Source organism: Sorex fumeus, unplaced genomic scaffold (genome assembly GCF_029834395.1).
Source record: "Sorex fumeus unplaced genomic scaffold, SorFum_2.1 ptg000098l, whole genome shotgun sequence".
Taxonomy (NCBI): Eukaryota; Metazoa; Chordata; class Mammalia; order Eulipotyphla; family Soricidae; genus Sorex; species Sorex fumeus.
In genome coordinates this window covers 37,062,930-37,069,983 of record NW_026606155.1, presented here as the reverse complement: position 1 = coordinate 37,069,983, position 7,054 = coordinate 37,062,930, and the positions used below count along the sequence as shown (strand labels likewise).

Below are 7,054 nucleotides of genomic sequence, written 5' to 3'. Positions count from 1 at the left end.
AAGGAGAACAAAGAATTAGTGGAATGTGGTAGGCTGTCCTACTAGGAGACTTTTTAGCCAACGATTACAATTCTGTGTTCTTACCTCTTCCCTTTCCTTTTTCCAGTTACTCCACATGCAGTCAAGCACAGCAAATCATTTTGAAGCACAACTTCCCTGTTCTTTGAAAAAAATTATTGCATGGCTTCCTGTAGCTATGCATATAAATAAGGAGGGAGCATGGTCTGGGCAGAAGGATCAGTGAAATGCTGGAGCCAGTCCTCACTCAGTCTTCCTGGGATCTCTAGAAAGTGGCTATGAGAACGTAAAGAATTGAGCACAAAGAGGTGAAAAGAGGATCTTGAGTATTTTGAAGGAGAAATCTGGCGGGGACAGGAGAGATGGCCATACGTAGATTTTTGTCACCTTGCTTTCTAGCCTGTGTCTTCTCAGTGGACCGTAGCCTGCTTTTTTCATTTTCTCACCCTTTGAGAACTGACAAATATGAGTTCCTCACCTGAAAGACTTGATTCCTAATGAATAGAGCAGAAAAAGAAAACTAAAAAGCCTGAGTCCAAAAACTTTTATCAGCCGTCTCTTTATCAAACTTAAACAAGGAGAATGCATGGTCTAGCCTTAGAGTTGCTACCTTCTTAACCCTTGTGGTTCTTATGGCAACTAGAAATGTTGCCAAGCTTCTCTGCACTTGGGGAGTGAGTCATTAGTCATCTCTCATAAGCACCCCTTCACTTCAGTCTATGCATGTGATTGGGGCTCTGGTTAACTGGGCTTGTTTTTTGACATTTGAAGGATCTGAGCAATTTCCAGACATATTTCATTGAGTGAGTTGGGGACTTACTTAGATCAGAGTTCTGCTGACTTCAGTCCAGATGGCTGCTTTAGCCTCACTTTCCACGAATGACTGGTGTGTGTTATTTGTAACCCAAACTATATAGATCATTCCTTATTTATAGAGCATATAATCCCTCCCATAAAAGGTTTGCTCTTTGCAAAATTAATTGTGAAAAGCAGAAAGTGTAGTTTCATTCTGTACCAAGTAATTTGAATGTCTGGTTATAAAAAGCATTGAATAAATTATGTGTGTGTGTTTGTGTGTATGTGTGTGTATATGTGTGTGTGTGTGTGTGTGTGTGTGTGTGTCTCACATCTGGCAGTGCTCAGGGCTTACTCCTGGCCCTGTGGTCAGGGATCACTCTTGGCAAGCCTGGGGGACCAAGTGAGGTGCCATGACTTGAATCTGGGTTGGCCACAGGCAAGGTAAACACCCTACCTGCTATATTATCATTCCAACCCCTGAATTAATTTTAAATTTTTCTTTAAATTTGAAATTGTATGACATAGGTCAAGGTACAAACACTATCATAATACCACTGTCTATGCAGGCATTTTTAATGGGATTTACTTAAAGAGTTGATCAAGCTTCTGCTGGTCTTAAAATTCTTTGGTTTACATTTGTCAAAAACTGGTAGGGGTTGCCTTGTGTAGACTTCTGAGACAGACTGAATAATGAGCATATTACTCCTTGACTGAGTAGCTTAAGTGTTAAGCAGGTTTGGTAGGGAAAGCTGAATTGAAATTGCTCAGGTTTAGGATTTGGGACTAAGTAGCAGCAGAGCAGAATTAGAATAGGATTCAAGTAGAGAAAATGCATTGTTTTTTGCACAAACACTCTTTTCCACAAAATTATTAGATCAAAGGGAAAGCTAGAACATGAAAGTTTTGGTCAAAATGGACAGTGCTGAAATACCTAATTCTATACTGTGTCTGGGAAAAAGAAATCATCAGGCATTGCTCTGAAGAACTGAGAGTAAATTACCTTTTCTGTCATGCAAAAGAGAGTGTACTTGAAGCCCATAGATCCCGTAGTTCCTTAAATTGACAAGACAAGTTTTGATCTCTTTGGAGATGTCTTAGAGATTCTGTCTCCAGACTTTTAAGAGCTCCTATAAAGCAGAATACTCACTTCAGATATGAATAAGGGAAACTTTCTCTTCTGTAAAGAAGGGATCTCATGAGATATTTTAGGAAAGAATGGGAAAGGGCAGGCATAGAGCTAAAATGGACAGCTCATTACCTGTGTCCCATGGAGTGCTTGACCTGTCTTATCTCCCATTCAGTTGCCATTGGTTGGTCCTCTAAGTGTTAGAAGAGATGCAAATGACAAAATGCTGTCCTCTCCTTTAAAGAACCTATAGATTTTTTTAAAAATTGAATTACCATAAGATATAGTTACAAAGTTACACAATTACAAAGCTTTCTTGTTTGAGTTTCAGTCATACAATAATCGAACACCCATCCCTCCACCAATGTCCCCAGTATATCCCCTTCCCAACTCTCCCCCTGCCTCTAGGCAGACAATTTTTCTCTTACTCTCTCTACTTTTGAGAATTATGGTTTGCAATATAGATGCTGAGAGGCTATCACATTTGGTCTTTTATCTACCTTTAGCACACATCTCCCATCCCGAACGATTCCTCCAACCATTGTTGACTTAGTGATCCCTTCTCTATTCCAACTGTCTTCAAGGAACTATAGATTTTATGCTCTCATCTTACCTTATTTTTTTGAGATTCTAAGTTACTAATTGGTAGCTATCAGTACTCAGTTAATCTCAAAGTGTTCATTAGATAGCTGTCTAATAACTGACTACATAATAGTGCTCTTCAGGTACTATATTTGAAATTATTTTAGCCTTCAAGAAAATAGAACTTGAGATAAGAAAGGATTAGAACATTAATGTCTGAGAAAATGTTATTGAATGCTCTAGTAGTCACATATCCAAAAGCTGATACTGCCTGAAGGTTTTGCCCACAAAGCAGGCAATATTGTACTTCATGGTAAAAAAACAAAATTCTTTGTCTTCCTTTTCTCTCTTTGATCCTCAGGTGCAGAGTTGATTCTGTGGCTCTGTATTGACTCTGAATAGTTTCTATATGTTCATTAATTTATTTACTTTTGTTTACCATCACTGACTGTTTGAGTGCCATCTATGTATAAGATATTTTGCTATGTATGTGAGGAACAATGGGAAAGATAATGTTTCACTGGTCATGGATCTCCTTTCATACAGAAGTTATAGAAGCTTAATCTATAGTTACACCCTGAGTAGATTGTGTGTATTAAATGGGTGAAGGTAAAACACATGTTATAAGAGCATACAACAGAGGACTTGGACAGGTTTGGGAAATTAGAGGTTTTAGAGAGAAGGATGAATAGTAATTAATGAGACAGAGGAAGAGGGAAATCACCTAAACCAAAGAGAACAGCATGTGTATTGGCTTGGGCCATCCAAGATCATGAAGGAGTTTGATTGGTTTTAGTTTCATTGTTGACATTAGTATGAAATGTCTGCCTTACCTTCTAAGGATCTTAAGTATCACAACAACATGAAACTGATTTGCATTTTGAAACAGTAGTTCTGGGATTGGTGGGTTGAAGAGATAGAGACCCAGGCAATCTTGTTGGTGCAGGGAGGAGCTGGAAGGAAGTGAATAGTTTTGAGATATACTTAAGAGGTAAAGTAAGACTTGGAGACTAATTCGACACAAGGGAGGTTGAAAGTAGGAGTCATTGAAATAAGACTGTGGTAGAGCAGTTTTTGTGGGAGGAAGAAGACCATGAGTTGAAAACTAGAGATAATTTTTTTATATTTATTTATTGAATAACTGTGGGAAAAGTTACAAAGCTTTCAGGTTTAAGTCTTGGTCATGCAATGATCAAACACCTTTCCCTTCACCAGTACTCATTTTTCACCACAAAGAATTCCAATATACTCCCCCTCCCACCCCTACCAATGCCTGCGAGTCAGATGAATTCTACTTAACTATCTACTTTGATTGCATTCATTATTTCGACAAAAGATGCACCATTATTGTTTAGAGTTTATACCCAACAATCAGAACTACTGAAAAGGCATTGTGAAATAATTTGTTTTCTATAGCTGGTTATGAGAATTGTATGATGTAGTGTGGCCACTATTGTGGCCACGCAATTTTGGATTTCTGATATTTTACTAGGTAAGTCTGGAGGAATTTCTGCCAAGAGCCAGATAATTATGAGATTGGTTCCTGTGGCTCTAGAGCCCTGGCCATGCCGGAGAGCTGCTTGTGGGGGGCAACTCGTGACCTCGGTAGGGTGTGAAGGACGAGCTGGGGATGTCCCCCTTCCCATGAGGTTGTAGTTGCCCTGTCACCACTGGTTCATACCTGGCTTTCCTATAAGCTCCGAGACGGCCGCCATCTTGAAACCCGGGGGGGAAAAAGGTGGAAGGGAGCGACACCCCTTCCCTCCCGGGGAGGCATGGTACTGTGGATTAATGCATAGTCCATTCATTTTTCTGCCGCAAGCTGCTGGGCTCTGCATAAGTCCTTGTGCCTCTGGAGCTATGGCCGTGCTGGAGAGTCACTCGTGGGGGGCAACTTGTGAACTTGGTGGGGCATGAAGGACCAAAAAAAAAAAACCTGGAGATAATTTTGTTTGACACAAGTGAAGATATTCAATAGTCATAACTATGAAAAGCTAACTATTGATTGAATAACCCAATAGTTTTCCCAATTACCCTTTTTCTTTCTCAGTGATGGCCATGGCTCTAGAGCCACAGAAACCAATCTCAGTCACACTGTCACCTGACAGTGTGACTCAACTTTGGCCAGTGAGACAAAGGTGCAGCATGTTGACAAATCTTTGCATTCTATGTTGAAAGGGATAGATGCAAGAGATAAATTATTCCATCAAGAGAAACAAAAACATCCCTACACAAAATCTGTACATGAATGTTCACAGTAGCATGATTCATAATAAATTAAAAAGTAGAACTCACATAAATGTCCCCAAACTTAAGAATGCCTAAACAAAATGTGTTCAAGTGTCTGAAATTTTGATTTTACTTTCTTGTTAATATTTTACACCAAGAAAAAATTCTTGGGACTGGAGACATAGTGCAGTGGGTAAGGTGCTTTCCTTGACCATGTCCAGTCGGTTCAATGCTTGGCACCCCATATGGTCCCTTGATAACTACCAGGGTTAATCTCTGAGTATAGAACCAGGAGTAAACCCTGAGCACTGCTATATGGCCACAAAACAAAGCAAAGCAAAAATAGTTTCTCAGTTTCAAGTGGGAGTAGGAGAAAAAAAAAGACAAAGACTTAGATTAAAAAATCCATTAATATTTAAAAATTTAATGCAGCACGTTTTAAACAATATAATTATTCTTAGTGAGGTGACTGGTACCAACAAAAAATGTGCTTTTCTTCAAGGGAAATTAGAATCTTCATATCCTGCACATTTTCCATGAGAGATATTCTTAACAAAATACTTCATACTCACTAACTCAGCTGCCCAGTGAAATGTTCATGTTGAGGCAAGGTCTTCCTAAGGCCCTGTAATTCCTCTTTGAGGTGATTGATCTGTCCAATCTACTATTTTTGTATTGGAAGGTCTGAGTCTAAGTAACAGAGCTGAAGAATATCTAGAAAGAATTCAATATTTTATGTCTAAATTAGGAATGATAAATGTGTGCCCTGTATACACACACACATAGCTTCTCTTGCATATGGTAGACATAACTAATACTGTAACTATAAACTCACAAAGTCAAGAACCTCATTGAATAGGAAACATGATGAAAACTACATAAAGGATTGATTACACTGTGTAATCAGCCTCAAATTGCTTAAAACCAGAACTAAAGAGATGAATCTTAAAAGCAGCTAGGGAAAAAAATCCAGATTATATACTAAAGAACAAATATAAGGATGACATGCAGAGGGCCAGCAAGAGAGCTCAACTGGCTAAGCATAGGCTTTGCATGCGGGAAGCCTGGGTTTCATCTCTGGTACAGCACACCACTCACTTTTTAAAAGAATGATTTGAAAAGCTTTGTCCTAACTTGCCAATTCTTGCTCAGGTTTTCCTGTCTTAATAGTCTTATTAAGCACCACTTAAAATCTAGCCAGTGTCCATGATACTCATTATCTCTTAATCCTTACAATCATTTAATGTAGATTTGGCAACATGGTTCTATTTGCTTAACGGTTACAATATTTTTCTTGGCTGGCATTCAGGGACTTTGTCTTTAGACTCCTGCTGCCAATAGTCATTCCATACTCAAGACATAAGCAGCAAGTCCAGCTCTCTTGAGTTGGGTACTTTCTCAATTACACTCCTTGACCTGTTTTTTTTTTTTAATTGAACTTTTACAAGTCTAAATCATGTGACCTAAAATTTCACATAATTTCAGTATAGATGCTGATTCCACAGTTCTGTGGCATAAAGAAAACAAAATAAATTTGATTCCTGTAGCCCATTCTTCAAATACTCTCTTGGTAACTTTTCAGGGGTATCAAGTGTCATGGTTTAGAGGTAAGCATAATTTGTTTTATTTATTTATTTTTTTAATTTATTTACTGCGCGCCCAACGTGGGGCTCGAACCCACGACCCTGGGATTAAGAGTCCCATGCTCTACCAACTGAGCTAGCCGGGCTGGAGCGATAGCACAGCGGGTAGGGCGTCTGCCTTGCATGCAGCCAACATGGCCGACCCGAGTTCGATTCCTCCGCCCCTCTCGGAGAGCCCAGCAAGCTACCGAGAGTATTCGATATGCCAGACACAGTAACAACAAAGTCTCCAATAGAGACGTTACTGGGCCCGCTCGAGCAAATCGACGATCAACGGGAGGGCCTTTTACCTTTTACCTTTTATTTATTTATTGAATCACCGTGGGAAAGGTTACAAAGCTTTCAGGTTTAGGTCTCAGTCATGCAAATATCAAACACATTTCCCTTTACCAATACTTATTTTTTACCATGAAGAACCCCAATAAAACCCCACCCCCACCCCTCCCAGTCCCTGTGGGGCAGATGAATTCCAGTTAACACTCTATCTGCTTTGATTAGATTCATTGTTTCAATAAAAGATTCACCACTATTATTTAGAGTTTACCCCCCCCCCCCCCCCCCCCCCCCACAAATCAGACATGCTGAAAAAGCATTGTGAAGTGATTTGCTTTCTACAGCTGGGTTCAAGAATTAAATGTTGGTTTTGGATTTCTGCTAT

The 7,054-nt window shown here is 39.5% G+C and overlaps 1 non-coding gene across 1 annotated transcript; it reads right to left on the bottom strand.

Moving 5' to 3' along the window:
- Window positions 1–6,409: 6,409 nt before the first annotated feature.
- Window positions 6,410–6,482, bottom strand: TRNAK-CUU (transfer RNA lysine (anticodon CUU)). Its single transcript has one exon. It is a non-coding gene; the product is annotated as a tRNA-Lys (tRNA).
- Window positions 6,483–7,054: the final 572 nt, after the last annotated feature.